The 20,529-nt window shown below is 38.5% G+C and overlaps 1 protein-coding gene and 1 long non-coding RNA gene across 3 annotated transcripts in view; one reads left to right on the top strand and one right to left on the bottom strand.

The window, feature by feature from the left end:
• LOC139142599 (serine-rich adhesin for platelets-like) overlaps positions 1-20,529 on the top strand; it is a 53,365-nt gene that overhangs the window by 5,773 nt on the left and 27,063 nt on the right. The window lies entirely within an intron of this gene.
• LOC139141486 (uncharacterized) lies at positions 15,696-16,680 on the bottom strand. Its single transcript, XR_011554195.1, has 2 exons — positions 16,549-16,680; positions 15,696-15,834 (listed from the first exon to the last, which is right to left on the bottom strand). It is a non-coding gene; the product is annotated as an uncharacterized lncRNA (long non-coding RNA).

The following is a 20,529-nucleotide window of genomic DNA, read 5'->3' as shown; positions in this document are numbered from 1 at the left end:
ATATACTAATTTTAGGGGCTCATTTTATGTAAAGCTCTTGGAATAAGAAAAAATTTCACCGTCTTAATTTTTCGAAAATCGAAAATTGCACTTTTCAACATAGAGTAAACACAGAAATGGCAGCCAGTTTGAATTTCAAATATCGATAAATGTTCGAATTGTTTCTCTAGTACCAAAGTCCGCGTACTACTTTCAGTGTTAGCCCCTTAGCCATCCAAACATAAAGATACCCGCCTTTCCAGTAGACTGCTTACGCCCAATTTTTTTTTGACATCCACTTTAATTTTATTTTTCTCAAATTTCGAAAATTACGCGAGAATTTATCAAGTTTGACAGTTTTCTTTCTGCTGGAGCGATTCAACTTCAAAACCCATTGTTTTTTCGAAAAAAGTATAAATGGAGGCTATTTACCGAAAATATTTTTTCTACAAACAGACACACTCATTTTTATTTTCGCCAACAGAGACAATAGATGTGACCCGTACATTATTTCCAATAGTTTCTGTACGATAGGCCAACCCCGTAGTTGTTTTAGCTGCTTGTTAAATCAAGCGTTGGTGATCTCACACATATAATCTCAGCTCCAATTGACAATAGCCATGGTCTAGATGCCATCTATTGAGCCATTATACGTCTCTCATATGGACTAGCCGTTTTCTGTCTTTCGCTGTCCAACGTCGAATTTGTACTCGTTTTCTGCACATGTACATTATGAGTCAGTGATTTGCCAACTTAACTGTTGAATCTTTACTCCGCAAGCACAGCACTGTCAGTATTACATACTGGGATATGTGTTATTACATTGGTTTTTAAATGTTATTACACGTTGGGTTGGTATTATATATTGGATTAAGTGTTATTACATACTGCGTTGGTATTGCATATTGGGATGGTATAACATATATGGTTAAGTGTTATTGTATATTGGATTTGGTATTGCATCATGAATTATACAATGGGGTGATACAACAGTCTTGTAGCTACAGAACAACGCATATATTTGGGAAGTATTGTTTTGGTTTCATTTACTTATGGTCAGAATACGGCAAACCAAATCACGGATAGGTTACTAAATACGCACAAAACAATAAAATTCTGTAAAAGGTCTATATCAGTGACCGCAAAGAGAGTTGTGACAGAGAAAGGATATTTGGTGGAAAGTTTCCGTCGATTGCAACATAGTACCTGTGCGGAGAAAAAACATAACTCTTCAAGTATATATGTGTAGCAGGTCTTGACATGGGAAAATTAATCAATAGCCATGAACACGTGATGCATCAAGACGAAAAAAGTTAACACGCGTTTGGCAATTAAAATCAAGTTAGCAAAACAGCTCTAAGAAACCATACCATTTCTTTCTCGCAGATTCACTATTTATGTTATCTTCTATTCTAAGACTTCTTTTTTTGAAAACCCAAAAATACAGAAGGTTTGAAAGATATCAATATTTCTTCATAGGCAAATCAGCCATGTGTTTACATTTTATATATTATATTATATTATATTATATTATATTATATTATATTATATTATATTATATTATATTATTATATTTGTATATATATATATATATATATATATATATATATATATATATATATATATATATATATATATCACAAGAATGTGGTTGATACAATTATCGACATCATATTGTCCTGTGAGTAAATCATTAAAACACAATTCGATTTTGATCTTTCTCTTGTCATGAAGCAGGTCAATTACTTGCACCCAATATTGTTTGAGCCTTGAACAATCCCAGAGCAGAGTTTCAACAATGCCAGAAATCCTACATAGGTTACTATCAACCATTTCCACTTATAATACAATTTTTCATTTTTTGGGAGAATGCCATGAAGGAACTTAAACAAAGCGGGCAAGTCGGCGTTCACTTGTTAACCTGGTCGCTCGGGAAACCCAAACATTTTGCAAATCAAGGCCCAAATTATACTTATCATTCAACAATTCTGTGGCCCAAGATTTTACGAATTTTCTGTCAATCAAACTTTTATAGTACTCTTTAACTCTAACCCTTCTAAGAGGAAGTGATCGTACAATGCCCTGTGCGAGACCAACCAAGATACCGGTAGTTGAGGTATTCCCTGAATATTCTCGTGTAAAAGAGAACACAGATGAGACTGTGTACAGGCGGAGTTGAGCAGTCTTAACTATTCTTCATTACCACAAAAAGGTCTTATCCATTTATTAGGGTTTAAGGATGATAAATACCTTTTGGGCACTTTCAGATTTTATTTTTTTCTCAATTGAACTGTCCCAAACCCCAATAAAGTATACATTTTCTGAAAGCCCTGATATAGAGCTATCCGACCAAGCACAGTGCACGGTCATTATTTGCATAAGAGTCACGTGACAAGCGTTTTGCTGAACCTTCCAAAAACCGGTTTTCCCGGCCTTATGCGAACATGCTGCAAGATTTCCGGTTGGAATTTCTTCATTGACAAGCCTTGACAATATCCTTCAAAACCGTGTCTGCGATTTTTTCTCGGAGGCTCCATTCAAATTATATGGCGTGATAATTAAAATTCCTTGAAAAGCACCTTCGTCCAACACCATTAAAAAATAACAAAGACATATAAAGGAAATCCAGACACGGATTTTGAGTTCATTATGTTTCCAATGGACGGTGTGAATTTCAAGCAGCTAGTGTTTGTGAGCGCGAATTGACGAGGTGCCAAAGAAGGGTACTTCATTCACACATTGAATTCGAGAAAAACGCAAAAAACATGTTTTGATACTTCTACGCTACGGCATTTGATAATTAGACGTGCACGAGCCTCAACACGGACATACTTTGTTACCAAGTGATGATGTCGGCCGGGAATGACAGTTGTTCAGAGAAAAAGTCCCAGGAAAATAAAATAAATCGCGGAAAACTACCAATTTTTGGAGCCTTGCGTGTCGACACATCGCCACAGCGAATGGCTTCAGTGGGAAAAACAATGACGTCAGCAGTCATTACTGATAGCGGGCGTGTCCTAAATTCATATGCAGATAAGCTTGTTTGCGTTCCCCAGATCACACTCCCCTCACACGCTATATAGTATATAGACATTGCAGAATCGTAGACTTGATAGCGTACTATCGCACTAATTGCAAAGTTAATTCTAGGACGCGCCATTGCGCAATAAAATCTCGAATGGCCCTCATTTCTACGTTTGACGCGCCATTAAGGGCGCAACATTATATGAATGGGTCGATCACGCAGAGTTCACGTAGTTCATACATTCGCGTAGCTCCCCGAAGGTCATTACCTCAGTCATAGTGTGACATGTAAAACGATTCAGTTACCTATCAACCTTTGCAATTAAATACCCACTACAGCATATATGTGGTAGTCTGGTTCCCTGACCCATTTCCCCGGTAGAGGGCGTGGGGAAATATAGGGTCAGGTACCGGCTAATGTAAACATGGACGCTATTGGGTTAAATAAAACAAGCTGTGATTGGATGAAAGTAACACTTGTAACTTTTTCTCATGTTTCTTGGGTTTCGCACTTTCAGGCTCACTTGACACCAACTTCTTGTTTGTACCACAAAGCCGTGGAGGTAGAAAGAAAGACTTTTTACCTCCATGATTTAGCCACTGTGATTTAGCACACCTCTTGATACTTTTAGAACGTCGACATGATGCCTTGCATTTTTCACAAAATTCGGACACCATTCTATCCATCGAAATCAATCGTCGTTCATAGTTCCAACAAAGTTTGCTTTCAATTGCTGTGATATCCGCAGCAGTACTTGTGGCGTGTATCGAACGTGCTCTGGTCATTGGGTCACGCCACAGTCGGCGATGACCTCAATGACCCTAGCGCGTTCGATACACGCCACGTACTGCTGCGATATCATGTGACAGCCAGCCTTCAATCACCTCTATTTCCCCGTACTTCTGGATTAATCCTTTCAGTTTATGTTTCCCGTCCGTGTGCCAATGTTTTTGGTTCGGATATCAGTGTTTGAACATAATTCTGATCCAGTCGATTTTGACCGGCGTTTTCATAGTAGCAGCCATATTTGTTGTAGCATGTTCTGTCAGGTGACTAGCAGGCGGTAGAAGTTGCAACTGAAAAATGACCTGAGGGCAGCGCTGCCCTCAGGGCAGCTCCAACATCTGCACAACATTCAATGACGTCACAACTTGCTTGAAAAATAGTCCCCGTACGCGTGAGCGCGGCAAGTCATGGAAGTGCCGTTGCACGCTGCAGAGAGCATACCTGTATAGTCGTACCCCGCACTGTGTCAGAACGATCTTTAGCTTGCTGGTGTTTTATTTCAAAGGATGAAGCGTAAAGGTAAGTCAAATTTCCCAAGACAAGTTGAAAATACATAATATAGCAACACGTTTGCCATGATCACACGGTCAACTTGCAAATTAACGTAGTAGTGCAAGGTGGTGTTACTCAGTCTGATCTTGGATAGCTGCAATCATTGTTGCGGCGGTCGCTAGCGGTCGCTACATTAGCTGAGTGCCCTGATGCAAATGGCATCATACAAGCGCCTCCATGTGAGTGCAAACAAACAATTAAAACTTTCCAACATTGCATGATGTATATTCGCCTACGTCCATAGTAAATATCTACCACTCTGCCCAGAGAGCAGCGATATATCTGTTTGCCCTCAGGGCAGATATACATTTTCCATCCTCATAGCATTGTGTAGTGTCTAGTATCTACCAATCTGCCCCAAGGGCAGTAATAAATCAGAGCTGCCCTCAGGGCAGACATATTTCCTATCCTTACAGCATTGCATAGTCTACCAATCTGCCCTAAGGGCACCAATATTTCAGAGCTGCCCTCAGGGCAAACATATATTTCCTATCATTACAGCATTGCATAGTGTATATCTACCAATGTGCCCTGAGGGCAGCAATGTATCAGAGCTGCCCTTGGGGCAGACATATACATTCTCTGTGCTGTCTACCAATCTGCCCTGAGGGCAGCAATGTATCAGAGCTGCCCTTGAGGCAGACATATACATTCTCTATGCTGTCTACAATCTGCCCTGAGGGCAGCAATATATCAAAACTGCCCTTTGGGCAGACTTATACATTCTCTATGCTATCTACCAATTTGCCCTGAGGGCAGCAATATATCAGAGCTGCCCTTTGGGCAGACTTATACATTCTCTATGCAATCTACCAATCTGCCCTGAGGGCAGCAATATATCAGACCTGCCCTGCCCTTTGGGCAGACTTATACATTCTCAATGCTATATCTACCAATCTACCCTAAGGCAACAATTTATCAGAGCTGCCCTCAGGGCAGACATGTGTACATTCCCTATGCTATCTGCCGATCTGCCCTGAGGGCAACAATTTAGCAGACCTGCCTTCAGGGCAGACATACCTTTGTTATCCTATCTGCCAATCTGCCCTGCAGGCAGCAATATATCAGAGCTGCCCTCAGGGCAAAAATACATTTCCTAACCTTACAGCATTTGATATATGTATATCTACCAATCTGCCCTAAGGGCAGCAATTTATCAGAGCTGCCCTTGGGGCAGACATATACATTCCCTATGCTATCTACCAATCTGCCCTAAGGGCAGCAATGTATCAGAGCTGCCCTTGGGGCAGACTGTATACATTCTCTATGCTATCTACCAATCTGCCCTAAGGGCAGCAATTTTCAGAGCTGCCCTCAGGGCAGACTTACAATTCTTCTCCTATACCAATCTGCCCTACGGGCAGCAAAATATCAGAGCTGCCCTCAGGGCAAACATACATTTCCTAACCTTACAGCAGTGGATAAGTGTATATCTACCAATCTGCCCTGAGGGCAGCAATATATCAGAGCTGCCCTCAAGGCAGACATATACTTTCTCCATGCTATCTACCAATTTGCCCTGAGGGCAGCATTATATCAGAGCTGCCCTTGGGGTACACATGTATACATTCCCTATGCTATCTACCAATCTGCCCTGAGGGCAGCAATTTATCACAGCTGCCCTCAGGGCAATCATACATTTCTTATCCTATCTACCAATCTGCTCTAAGGGCAGCAATATATCAGAGCTGCCCTCAAGGCAGACATATACATTCTCTATGCTATCTACCAATTTGCCCTGAGGGCAGCATTATATCAGAGCTGCCCTTGGGGCATACATGTATACATTCCCTATGCTATCTACCAATCTGTCCCGAGGGCAGCAATTTATCACAGCTGCCCTCAGGGCAACCATACATTTCTTATCCTATCTACCAATCTGCCCTAAGGGTAGCAATATATCAGAGCTGCCCTCAGGGCAGACATATATTTCTATTCTTACAGCATTGCACAGTGTATTTACCAATCTGCCATGAGAGCAGCAATATATCAGAGCTGCCCTTAGGGCAGACATACATTTCTCATCCTATCTACCAATCTGCCCTGAGGGCAGCAATATATCAGACCTGCCCTGCCCTTTGGGCAGACTTATACATTCTCAATGCTATATCTACCAATCTACCCTAAGGGCAACAATTTATCAGAGCTGCCCTCAGGGCAGACATGTGTACATTCCCTATGCTATCTGCCGATCTGCCCTGAGGGCAACAATTTAGCAGACCTGCCTTCAGGGCAGACATACCTTTCTTATCCTATCTGCCAATCTGCCCTGCAGGCAGCAATATATCAGAGCTGCCCTCAGGGCAAAAATACATTTCCTAACCTTACAGCATTTGATATATGTATATCTACCAATCTGCCCTAAGGGCAGCAATTTATCAGAGCTGCCCTTGGGGCAGACATGTATACATTCCCTATGCTATCTACCAATCTGCCCTAAGGGCAGCAATTTTCAGAGCTGCCCTCAGGGCAGACTTACAATTCTTCTCCTATACCAATCTGCCCTACGGGCAGCAAAATATCAGAGCTGCCTCAGGGCAAACATACATTTCCTAACCTTACAGCAGTGGATAAGTGTATATCTACCAATCTGCCCTGAGGGCAGCAATATATCAGAGCTGCTCTCAAGGCAGACATATACTTTCTCCATGCTATCTACCAATTTGCCCTGAGGGCAGCATTATATCAGATCTGCCCTTGGGGCATACATGATACATTCCCTATGTCTCCTATACCAATCTGCCCTACGGGCAGCAAAATATCAGAGCTGCCCTCAGGGCAAACATACATTTCCTAACCTTACAGCAGTGGATAAGTGTATATCTACCAATCTGCCCTGAGGGCAGCAATATTTCAGAGCTGCCATCAAGGCAGACATATACTTTCTCATGCTATCTACCAATTTGCCCTGAGGGCAGCATTATATCAGAGCTGCCCTTGGGGTACACATGTATACATTCCCTATGCTATCTACCAATCTGCCCTGAGGGCAGCAATTTATCACAGCTGCCCTCAGGGCAATCATACATTTCTTATCCTATCTACCAATCTGCTCTAAGGGCAGCAATATATCAGAGCTGCCCTTAAGGCAGACATATACATCTCTATGCTATCTACCAATTTGCCCTGAGGGCAGCATTATATCAGAGCTGCCCTTGGGGCATACATGTATACATTCCCTATGCTATCTACCAATCTGTCCCGAGGGCAGCAATTTATCACAGCTGCCCTCAGGGCAACCATACATTTCTTATCCTATCTACCAATCTGCCCTAAGGGTAGCAATATATCAGAGCTGCCCTCAGGGCAGACATATATTTCTATTCTTACAGCATTGCACAGTGTATTACCAATCTGCCATGAGGGCAGCAATATATCAGAGCTGCCTTAGGGCAGACATACATTTCTCATCCTATCTACCAATCTGCCCTGAGGGCAGCAATATACCGTACATTTATGTTGTACTTCAAAGCATAAAATTCTCCCAAAGATGTTTGAGAAAATGACCTGAAGAAAGTTCAGGTTGTGTTTTTTTATGACAGCAAGTCCAATTTTGCCAGTTTGATCAAAGTGAACATATCGTTTTCATGAACTTTCTATAATGTATATGCTTGACGAAATGAATTGATATTTAAGTTGTTGCTTTGTTTTACAGATTTTTAGGTTCCATGAAGTATCAGTTTTTGAAGGGAATTGCAAATAGGAGAATTGATGATCCCTTGAAATTGATTTCTGCTAAAGTTAAAATCTACTATAGGTAAGCTCAAATATTATGTACATGGATACTATTACCACAGACCATAGACAGTATAGTCTTCCCCCTCTACTGTCTATGCATGCACAGAGCTTAACAAATTGACAAAGTTCTTGTGAAGTTACAGCTATTTGTTTCTCTGTTGTCTTCTTGATTTGTAAATTTTATTTAGAGGAATGAAATCAATATTTCTTAGGAGTGTAACACTTTCTTATCAATATTCTTCATTTTTTTCACCCAGTTCCAACTTTTTATCTATAGATCAAAACCCATTTTACATACAGCCATGTATCTTGTTATCTCGTTTAGCCAAAGTTATTAAGTTTAATACCCGGCTTAAGTCAAATGGAAATATAAGCCATGTTAGGTTCTTAATGATAGTATTGTCCCACCACAGGTAACAGCCTGGTGGCACAAGTGGCCATGAACATTGGTCGTCACTTAGGTTAAGGGAAAGGTTACCCAGTGATCTGGTGTTCATCAATAAAATAATCTAAGAAAAAGTGGTGATCAGTCTTTTTTATTCCCTTGCAATTATTGATAGCGCAGTGGGCCCTTTTAGAATTCTTTGGTTATAGGTAGAAGTGACGTAAGGGCCTAGTAATTACAATAGTCAGCTGCTGGGGAAGCCCTATAAGCCTCAGTGCAGTGGGTATTACAAACTGAAGGCACTAGTGTGTTACATCACTTCCACTTGTAACCAGGGTCTATTAAAAAGACACCATCGCATTATCACTACATTGTGAAAGTGAATAACGAAGACAGATTTCGCTCCAGTTTTTCATAGATTTTGTCTTGATGAACACAGAATTGCTGGGCGTCCTTCCCCTTTGACATCTGTGAATTCCATGGGTTTTACATGTGCTCATAAATATGTGTAAGGTTTCCGTACTGTGTGACATCATGACATCACACGTACCACTTGTGAAATGTGTCTCAACTGGTTTTCTACAGCAAAGTTTTCTAAGCAAATTGAGTATAATTTGAAGCCACAGTAATCAGGCATTGCAGGGATACGTTTCCACAATTCTGGTCTGTGTGTATTCAGGGTTTGTGGTATTACAGCATATATGACATGTTCAACAAAAGTTTGATGCTAAAAACGCTTATTTTTTTCAGATCTGACGCAAAATATTTTGCTCTCAACAGTATCTGTTTTCTGTCACAGTCTCTCTATCACTCGTCTGGAAACAGGTATGTTAAAGGTGTGATATGATTTGCTGTCACAATTATGCTCTCCTTTTCTTGCAATCTGGTGTTTCTTTGCATCAAAAATTGATGTAGTTAAGTTCACAGTATACTGTAGTTCCATTTTGAATCAAAATAATTCAGTAATGTAGATTTCAAAATGTCTGCAGGAAAATGTGTAATTTGTCTCTGTGAGATGCAAATAGGTTCTTAATAATATGCATGACTATTTGTCTCAACTTTCTGACACAAAAAGAAAGGTGTTCATCACTTGTTTTTCCATATTCTTTGTCACAAAGAAACCAGGCACGTTTCCAGACTGGTGGTAGAGAGACTGTGTTTCAATGCTGAATAATCTATGATTCATTGAACTGCATTGTCCTCATATCTGTCCCAGCTCTTATTTGTCACTGCACATTCACTGAAATTATATGCTTTAATCATGTCACAAACTTGTATTCCTTGAAAAGTTTGCATATGTGCATATAATTCTTAAAAACACTGTACTGCCCCCGCTCCATATTGTTTTCTCTCTGGCTAGATTATTGTGCACTTGAACTTTGCTTGTATCGCAGTATCCATCCTGTCCTTTAGACACTAGAGGGTACAGGACATACTTAGCAACAAAGCAAAGGCTTGTTTGAATACAAGAAATTATGCTGTTAGTTGATCATAGAATCAGATTGTTAATTCTTCATATAATACTTTAAAAAAAGATTCACGCGATGTGTAACTAATGTATTTGTAGATGATAGTTTTACAAACAAGGCTAGTTATTAATTCCAGGCATTTTCTATTTTTTGACATGAAACCAATTGCTGAAATTTGCTGACATCATATTAGGTACCAGTGTAGTATACACAAATCTTGTAAATGTACGATAACAATGCATTCACCAAGAGAGTGGGCCAAATATTCATCAATGTCTTTGCTTTATTTTTTAGTTACCTTGAGGGTTTGCAGCTGGCTGGCAGACTATCTAAAGTTAATAAGAGCGGCGAGGATGATGGGGTTTGACAAGCGTGTGAAGATGACCACTGCAGATGGTATTTGGGATGTGCCATCTGATGAAAAGTGTTCAAGTGTATACTAGCATTGGCCTGCATAAACACGTACAGTGAGCCCATGTATGCTGCATGTACAGCTGATGAAGTGTGTCAACAACCACCAACATGTAGTGATGAGAAGCCGCTTCAGCTGACTTAAACAGATATGATCAGGGATTTGTTTGATTGGAGTTTGAGTGAGGATTTTGTGGATAGTCCTACATTGAACAGTTTGTTGGAAAAAGCTCACAATGAAGCTTTTTCAACATTTAAAGTGAAAAGTTAGGTTAAGCTCATAAAACTGCTACATCCATATAGGAAAAATATTAACAAGAAGAAAAGAAAGAGAAACTCAGCTGATCATAGCTATAACTTTTCTTGTGGAAATTCTAAAAGACCAGTCAGATGCACATCTCAGGATGGAGACAGAGAATATGAAGTAAAGACAAATAAAAGACAAATTGATCTGTATTGAGATGCGAGAGGATGAAAAACAAACTTTTTATTAGCTCTGCTGTCAGCGATGCAGAGCTTGTCAAATAGGCTGATTGTCTGTCGTCTGTCAACAATTGCCTTCTCCTCTGTAACCGCAAGTCCGATTGCTTTGAAATTCAATTTGCAGTCCACTTGGGGTGACCTCACTTAAGTTTATTCAAATTGTGGTGAAATTTGCATATTTGTAATTTTTGTCATTTTGAGTCAAAAAATCTTTAAAAATCTTCAAAAGTACAGGTCACATTAGCTTTGATACTTGGTACATAGGTCCCAAGGGATGTTCTACTTCAGGTTTGTTCAAATTGTGCAGAAATATGCAAATTTTTATTTTCAAGGCAATTTTTGTCATTTTTGGTCAAAAAATTTGTTTCACAAAAACCACTTATCTTACAGCTGTGATATTTGGTACACAGGTTCCTACAGATGAACTGAATGTGATATATTGAAATTATGATGAAATCTGCAATTATGTATTTTTTGTGCAATTTTTGGTCAAAAAATGTGTTTCTCAAAAATTGCTCATCTAATAGCTTTAGAATTTAGTATAAGGGTTCCTACAGATGAACAAAATGTGATATATTAAAATCATGATGAAATCTAATTTTGTACTTTTTGAGGCAATTTTTGCCATTTTGGTCAAAAAAATGCGTTTCTCATAAACTGCTCATTAATAGCTATGATAATTGCTATACAGGTTCAAAGGGGATATTTTAATGTGATATATTGAAATTATGATAAAATCTGCGATTTTGTTTTGTTTTTGGCAATTTGTGCCATATTCGGTAAAAACAATTTGATGCTCAAAGAACTGCTCGTCTGATAGCTTTGGTTGACATGTTCTTATGGATGATCTTAATGTGATATGTTCAAATTATGATGAAATCTTCAATTGTGTATTTTTGCAGCTATTATTGCCAATCATGTCTGGCACTGAAATGAACTATCAAAGATTCCAGCCTTCTTTATCAACACTTGTGTCAAATATAGTTATTCTCTCAAGGTATATCGGCTGCTAGATTGCTTGTTTTTCTTCCCTTATTGCCAATTGTTTGGCTTAGAAATGTGCAAAATTAGCAATGTTGGTATTAAAGTGACAGTAGCTGTAACCTTTGATGAGTTCATAATCGAGAATACTACTGGCTAGGGATAAATAGTTGGAGTTTCATTTTTGTGGAACAGGTGTCGCCACATGTACGTTTAATCAGTCCCAGCATGCTGTTTGCTTTTGTAACAGATATATTGATATGCTAGTCCCAAGACATATTGGAAGAAACTTCAACTCCAAGATCACAGATGCTGTCAACTTTTTCTAGGGAAACACCACACGTTGAATAAATATAGGTAATGGGGTATCTTAGGGTATAAAACTCTAAGAATTTTTAAATTCCATTTAGTTTTTGTACAGTGAATAATAATGCTAAAAATAAAAGTCATTTATTCTACAAGACAGGGTAGTCACTTTCACCCCTTTTTGTATAAAAAACTATGAGTTATTTAAAAATTCTGAGACACGGCTGCCATTTTCTTCCAAATTTTTTATGTATTTGAATTAAAACCCAACCATCCCTGTACAGATTTTGTTCACTCTTAGAACAAAAACAATGTATTATGGTGTTCTTATGCACTTCAATTTATTTTATTATGATCCAACATGACAATTGGTACGTGACACACTATTTTTGTCCCAAGTACACAAACATGGCCGCCACATGACCATTTTGATGTGATTTTCTCACATTTAACTAATTCACCCCTCTTACCTGTAATGAGGCTGCCAGACAGTAATTTAGACACTGTAATTGAAACACGTTAATCCACCTGGACTGTGTCATCAGCAATGTTTTGTCTTCACTAAATTGACGATTTGTTATGTTTTACAGTATAAAAATGCCATCTAGTGTTTAATTTGAACTGTATACACTAAATCTGGATATTTTTAATCACGAAAAAATTCTTAGTAGCAGCTTGGGCTTTAGAGGCCGTTTTGTCAATAAACAGAATATTGTATTTTTTTTAATTTTGGTGAAGTGTGCTTTACTTGAGTGTTTTGGGATGTTTTCAATTTATGACTCTTGAAATTAACAGTGGTCATGGGTCAAATGACTGCCGCTTTTCTGATATTGATCACAGTTTTGATTTTCTGTTGTCAATGTGAGACCACTAGATTTTCAGTCATTTTGTATTTTGGTTGAATATCATCTTTGAATCAAACACCTGTTCAACAAATTGCTTCATAAGTTAAAGCTTCTTGGTTTTGAAAATATTACAGAAACGCCTATAGAAAGTGTGATAACTAGGAGCATCCAACCATCTAGAAATTTAAAATATATATTTGCCTGTAACAAATTCTTTTTATACACATAATAAAGCTAAAAGCAATGAGTGTTTAAAAGATGTCACAGCTATATCAGGTAAATTTGTTCTCATAAATTATTATTACACAGGGTACTGCAAAATGTTCAAGTTGACATGAAGAGTTGTCTTTAGTATACAAATTTTGTTAGTTTTTTTGTGCACAGGTATTTTGCTAACGACCACCAAAATTTCAATATGGTGGTCAACATGGACCACTAGACAAAAAAGTTAATTTTGAAAGTTGGCTTACGTGTGCACAGTAAAATATTTTACCCATAATTCTTCCTGATTTGTACCATCAAAGGTTGCCATTTTAAAAACTTTTATCAATTTTTATCTAGGAAAAGTACATTTAGGAATTACATTGAGTGTCAAAATCAAAGTCATAGAAATCACAGTATGAATGTAAGCTTACTGCGGGTGTCACACTTTGGATCAGAGGAAACGAGCAGATAACCAACTGAGGTGGCCAATTTCTGTTTACAGTTAAAACGTAAATTTCCTTTGTATTGTCAATAGAAAAAAAATATCTTTTTGTTTGACTTAACAGGTGCTTCAATTATCAGTTTTACTTCCAACTCTTCTGTATTGCTTGAAAAATTTAAAAGGTTAGGATCGCCTCTCTCAATAATGCCTGCTTTTTAAAATAATCTGAAATGGTAATTGAAAAGAAGTCTCTGCCAGTTTCCAAAATTTGTATCGGTAGTTTAGCTTGACTTGGGAATCTCTGATGGTGCAAATGAGAATGAATCATGGGAAATTTGTAGTACTGTGGTGTGTTAAGGTAAGCTAATGGTTTAGCAGTGTGAATGTCTTTGTATACACAATATCTGAAGGAAGGTTGAACGGATTTCAACTAAATTACAAGAACTGATAAGTTTTCAATAGGTGTGGCTTGCATGTTAATAAAGTTATCAAAGTTTCAAACTCACATTTTTAGCTCCGCTGTCAGCGACGCGGAGCTTATCAAATAGGTTGATTTTCCGGCGTCGTCGGCGTCGTCATCCGTCAACAATTGCCTTCTCCTCTGAAACCGCAAGTCCAATTGCTTTGAAATTCTATATGCAGTTCACTTGGGATGACCTCACTTAAGTTTATTCTAATTGTGGTGAAATTTGCATATTTGTATTTTTGGGGGCATTTTTTGTTGTTTTTGGTAAAAAATCTTCTTCTCTGAAATCGCTTGTTCGATTGCTTTGAAATTTGATATGCAGTTTACTTAGGGTGACTTCAGTCAGATTTCTTCAAATCGTGGTGAAATTGGCATATTTGTATTTGTAAGGCAATTTTTGTCATTTTTGGTAAAAAAATCTTTAAAAATCTTCAAAATTACCAGTCAGATAGCTTTGATATTTGGTACATATGTCCCTAGGGATGATCTATTTCAGATTTCTTCAAATTGTGCAGAAATATGCAAATTTGCATTTTTAAGGCAATTTTTGCCATTTTTGGTCAAAAAATGTATTTCTCAAAAAGTACTGGTCTGATAGTTTTGGAATTCGGTATACAGGTTTCTATAGGTGAACTAAGTAATATATATTGAATTTCTTACGAAATTTGTAATTTTGTATTTTTGGGGCAATTTTTTCCATTTTTGGTCAAAAAATGTGTATTTCCAAAGGTACTCATCTGATAGCTTTGCAATTTCGTATACACGTTCCTACAGATCACCTTAATGAATTTTATTGAAATTATGATGAAATCTGCAATTTTGAATTTTTTGGGCAATTTTTTCCATTTTTGGTCAAAAAATGTTTCTCAAAAAGTACTGGTCTGAAAGCTTTGAAATTTGGTATACAGGTTTCTACAGATGAGCTAAGTAATATATTGAATTTCTGATGAAATCTGTAATTTTGTATTTTTGGGGCAATTTTAGCCATTTTTGGTCAAAATATGTGTTTCTCAAAAAGTACTCGTCTGATAGCTTTGAAATTTGGTATACAGAATTCTATAGATGAACTAAATTTGATCTTTTGAAATTATGATGAAATCTGCAATTTTTATTTTTGGGGGCAATTGTTGCCAAAAACTACTCATCAGATAGCTTTGGTTGACATGTTCTGAGGGATGATCCGCTGTGATATATTCAAAGTATGATGAAATCTTCAATTGTGTATTTTTGCAGTTATTTTTGCCACTTTTTTCTGGCCACTGCATTTAGCTATCAAAGATTTCCACCTCCTTCATCAACATGTGTCAAAAATAGTTGTTCTCTATAAAACACAGCGGAGCTATATCAGCCGCTAGGTCGCTTGTTAATTGTAGCAATTATGTAGTTGGCTGTTCTAAACCAAACGAGTATATTCAGTTCTTATCTGTTCTAGTTTTCTATGTATTATGATTTTGAATTGAAAGTCCAATTTATGATTTATTTCTGAAGTTACATTTGGGTATATAATCATTTCAAGAAATGATAATAAACCCAAATGTAACTTCTGAAATAAATCATAAATAGAACACTCATATGTGGACATTACTTGGCATGACCACATTATTTAAAACAAATACACTGATATTTCAAGTCAATTCATTAACTGTTTTATTAGCATAACAGTACTAAAACATCTGTTTGAGAAGTCTACAAAGCCAGGCAAAATGTTATGATGATCTTGGTCTGATGATGCCATTCAGCCAGTTTTCTCTTTCTTGGAAGTCTAAAAAATAAAAAGTGTGGTAACAATTAGTCAGTTTTAACTGTAGTTTTTATGTTTTCAAAAAATGTATTGCTGTGACTATACCAAGCACTGATACACACTTAGAAATGAGAAAAACTTGCTTATTTTCTGATTCACAAAGGATATACAAGTGACATACAAATGCTCAAAATACATGATGTACTTTGTATTGGCATGGAACACATTGATCAGGGTGTCATTTGCCATAGAGGTGTAGCGTAATACAGCCTTTGATACCATTTGGCTGAAGTACATCCTCCTCTCCATAAAAAGGAGGGATGCATGGCTCAATTTAATTAACCCTCAACCACTTGTACTGATACTATCTGCTTTTAGCTCTAGGCAAGAACAATTGTTTGATTTTAGATAGCCAAACGGTGTTGTGCATCTTTTGATTTACAGAGGTGGATACAAAGCATACAAGGCCAACTACAGACCAATAAGTAAATGAGTGTAGAGATGAGTGGCATTTACTGTGGAATACCATATTTTCACTGGAGTCACGTGACATGGCGGCCATTTTGAATTTTGTAAAATTGTAAACATTGCATATCTCGGAAACCACTGCGCCAATCACATTCCAATTCGATGTATAGGAAGCAGTATACCATGCTCAGTACAGGAATTTACACACAGCAAAACAAACTATTGTACTAATTCTTATAAATACATCATATGTGAACTAACACTTACCAGGACATCGAGACACACCCTCTTCACAATCTGCAACTTTGGACAATAATTTGAGACTGTGACAATCATTGGAGTGGTCTTTCCATGTGTGACCAAATCTGCCTCATGGTATGCTCCCTTTAGCCTTGAAGATAGCTCAGAAGGGTCTCCCTGTTAAAAATCAAATTTTCGTATACAAATGGATGATCACAAGGATGGATAGGGTCTCGACTCCTGGCAATTCTGAAGCTACAAGGCAAATGTATGGTTCTCCCCTCCAAACTTTTACCCACTCATATTGTATATTCAAAAGATTTGAAGTATAGAAGTACAGAAACTATCTTTGGAGCTGCTGCTTACAGTGGCACAAATACTGTTTGTTATACCGGTATGCTTTATCAAATTGTCATTGAACTCTGAGCTACATGTAAATTTTTCTAAACTTGATTAATTCATTAGTTTCCTTTGAAACTTCCTATTGCAATAATAAACTTCCTCAAGGTCATTGACAATACCAACCACAAAATTATAAACATGGAGATACAAAGTATCTACAATTTTATGGTGACATGATGAAAATTTAAAGTTAATTAGATGAAAGTTTATGCTAAGTAATGATTTGTAAAAAGAGCTATAAATTGTAAAATTTGGCTGTATTTATAGTTATTTTGCAAGCACCAGACCACCACCAAAGGTCAAGTATTTAAGTCCATGATCACGTTTGAGTTCCCGCGTAAACACCTCGTGGTTTTGCTGTCCATAATAATTTAATATCAGTAACAGAAGATATGCACACTTCATCACAGCTAATCTGAATTATATATAGGAATGTGTAAAATTTATATTAAAGCAACTGAAGAACTGTTTTTTTTTCAAAAAGCTTTCACTGCAAGAAATTTTGATATTAAGATATGTGTATGTGTCACAGCACAGCTAAGGGAGTGGAATATTCATCAGGCTGGGAAAAAACTTACCTTTCAGGGTCATTTTGCTGTATATAGTTGATCTGGAAAAGATTTACAAACATATCATTCTTAAAAAATGTACGCAATATGATAAATGTAATGACAAACAACAACTCACATTATACACAACTTTATTCTTGTTTTAAGATATTGCTTCCCTCATGGCAGATTGGTAGAAATACACTATGGAATGCTGTAAGGATAGGAAATGTATGTCGAGATCTGCCCTGAGAACTGCCCTCAGGGTAGATGGTACATATACACTATGCAATGCTGTAAGGATAGGAAATATATGGCTGCCCTCAGGGCAGATTGGTAAATAGCTTAGGAATGTATGTCTGCCCTGAGGGCAGCTCTGATATATTGCTGCCCTCAGGGCAGATTAGTGCAATATATATACACATGTCCAAAGCTGAAAGATACGAAATGTATGTCTGCCCTGAGGGCAGCTCTGATATATTGCTGCCCTCAGGGCAGATTGGTAGATAGGATAAGAAATGTATGTCTACCCATAGGGCAGCTCTAATATACACTGTGCAATGCTGTAAGGTCAGGAAATGTATATCTGCCCTGAGGGCAGCTCATACATATTACTGCCCAAAGGGCAGTTTGGTAGATACACACTATGCAATGCTATAAGGATGGAAAATGTATGTCTGCCTGAGGACAGCTCTGATATATTGCTGCCCTCAGGGCAGATTAGTGCAATATATATACACATGTCCAAAGCTGAAAGATACGAAATGTATGTCTGCCCTGAGGGCAGCTCTGATATATTGCTGCCCTTGAGGCAGATTGATAGAGAGCATAGGGAATGTATATGTCTGCCCAAAGGGCAGCTCTGATTATTGCTGCTCACAGGGCAGATTGGTAGATATACACTTATCCAATGCTGTAAGGATACTGTGCAATGCTGCAAGGATAATAAATATATGTCTTCCCTGAGGGCAGCTCTGATATATTGCTGCCCTCGGGGCAGATTGTAAATAGCATAGAGAATCTATGTCTGCCCCAAGGGCAGCTCTGATTATTGCTGCTCTCAGGGCAGATTGGTAGATATACACTTATCCAATGCTGTAAGGATACTGTGCAATGCTGCAAGGATAATAAATACATGTCTGCCCTGAGGGCAGCTCTGATATATTGCTGCCCTCGGAGCAGATTGGTAGATATACACTATGCAATGCTGTAAGGATAGGAAATGTTTGTTTGCCCTGAGGGCGGCTCTGAAATATTGCTGCCCTCAGGGCAGATTGATAGATAGCATAGGAAATGTATGGGAAATGTATGTCTGCCCTCTGGGCAGCTCTGAAGTATTGCTGCCCTCAGGGCAGATTGCTAGATATGTACTATACAATGCTGCATGGATAGGAAATATATGTTTGCCCTGAGGGCAGCTCTGAAATATTGCTGCCCTCAGGGCAGATTGATAGATAGCATAGGAAATGTATGTCTGCCCTACGGGCAGCTCTGAAATATTGCTGCCTGCAGGGCAGATTGCTACATATGTACTATGCAATGCTGCAAGGATAGGAAATATATGTCTGCCCTGAGGGCAGCTCTGATATATTGCTGCCCTCAGGGCAGATTAGTGCAATATATATACACATGTCCAAAGCTGAAAGATACGAAATGTATGTCTGCCCTGAGGGCAGCTCTGATATATTGCTGCCCTCAGGGCAGATTGGTAGATAGGATAAGAAATGTATGTCTACCCATAGGGCAGCTCTAATATACACTGTGCAATGCTGTAAGGTCAGGAAATGTATATCTGCCCTGAGGGCAGCTCATACATATTACTGCCCAAAGGGCAGTTTGGTAGATATACACTATGCAATGCTATAAGGATGGAAAATGTATGTCTGCCCTGAGGACAGCTCTGAAACATTGTTGCCCTCAGGGCAGATTGGTAGAGATACACTAAACAATGCTGTCAGGATAGAAAATACATGTCTGCCCTGAGGGCAGCTCTGATATATTGCTGCCCTCAGGGCAGATTGTAAATAGCATAGAGAATCTATGTCTGCCCCAAGGGCAGCTCTGGTTATTGCTGCTCTCAGGGCAGATTGGTAGATATACACTTATCCAATGCTGTAAGGATACTGTGCAATGCTGCAAGGATAATAAATACATGTCTGCCCTGAGGGCAGCTCTGATATATTGCTGCCCTCGGAGCAGATTGGTAGATATACACTATGCAATGCTGTAAGGATAGGAAATGTATGTTTGCCCTGAGGGCGGCTCTGAAATATTGCTTCCCTCAGGGCAGATTGATAGATAGCATAGGAAATGTAGGTCTGCCCTACGGGCAGCTCTGAAATATTGCTGCCTGCAGGGCAGATTGCTACATATGTACTATGCAATGCTGCAAGGATAGGAAATATATGTCTGCCCTGAGGGCAGCTATGATATATTGCTGCCCTTGGGGCAGATTCATGACATAAGGAATGTATGTCTGCCCTAAGGGCAGTTCTGAAATGTTGCTGCCCTCGGAGCAGATTGGTAGATATACACTATGCAATGCTGTAAGGATAGGAAATGTTTGTCTGCCCTGAGGGCAGCTCTGAAATATTGTTGCCCTCAGCCTCAGGGCACATTGGTAGATATACACATATCCAATGCTGTAAGGATACTGTGCGATGCTGTAAGGATAGGAAATATATGTCTGCCCTGAAGGCAGCTCTGATATATTGCTACCTTCAGGGCAGATTGGTAGATAGCATAGCAAATGTACATGTCTGCCCTGAGGGCAGCTCTGATGATATTGCTGCCCTCAGGGCAGATTGGTAGCTAGACACTATGCAATAGGGCCGTTCACAGTTACGTCACTGTTCTCTCATTAATATGCAAAAATAAATATTTGTCCGCATTTTTAGATTACGCTTTTGAAAATTACGCATGCAAGATCGACGAAAATACATCTCAGTGGGCGACTGCTAGTGTAACAATGAATACTAAAAAACATATTCACGACTCAGAGTACAAGCTTCAAAAACAGCCACGCATGAAACATTGATAAAATTTGTCCGCATTTCAA

The sequence above is a fragment of the Ptychodera flava genome, chromosome 10 (genome assembly GCF_041260155.1).
Source record: "Ptychodera flava strain L36383 chromosome 10, AS_Pfla_20210202, whole genome shotgun sequence".
Lineage (NCBI taxonomy): Eukaryota > Metazoa > Hemichordata > Enteropneusta > Ptychoderidae > Ptychodera > Ptychodera flava.
The sequence above is the reverse complement of the archived record's forward strand: the minus strand, read 5'-3'. Positions and strand labels throughout refer to the sequence as shown.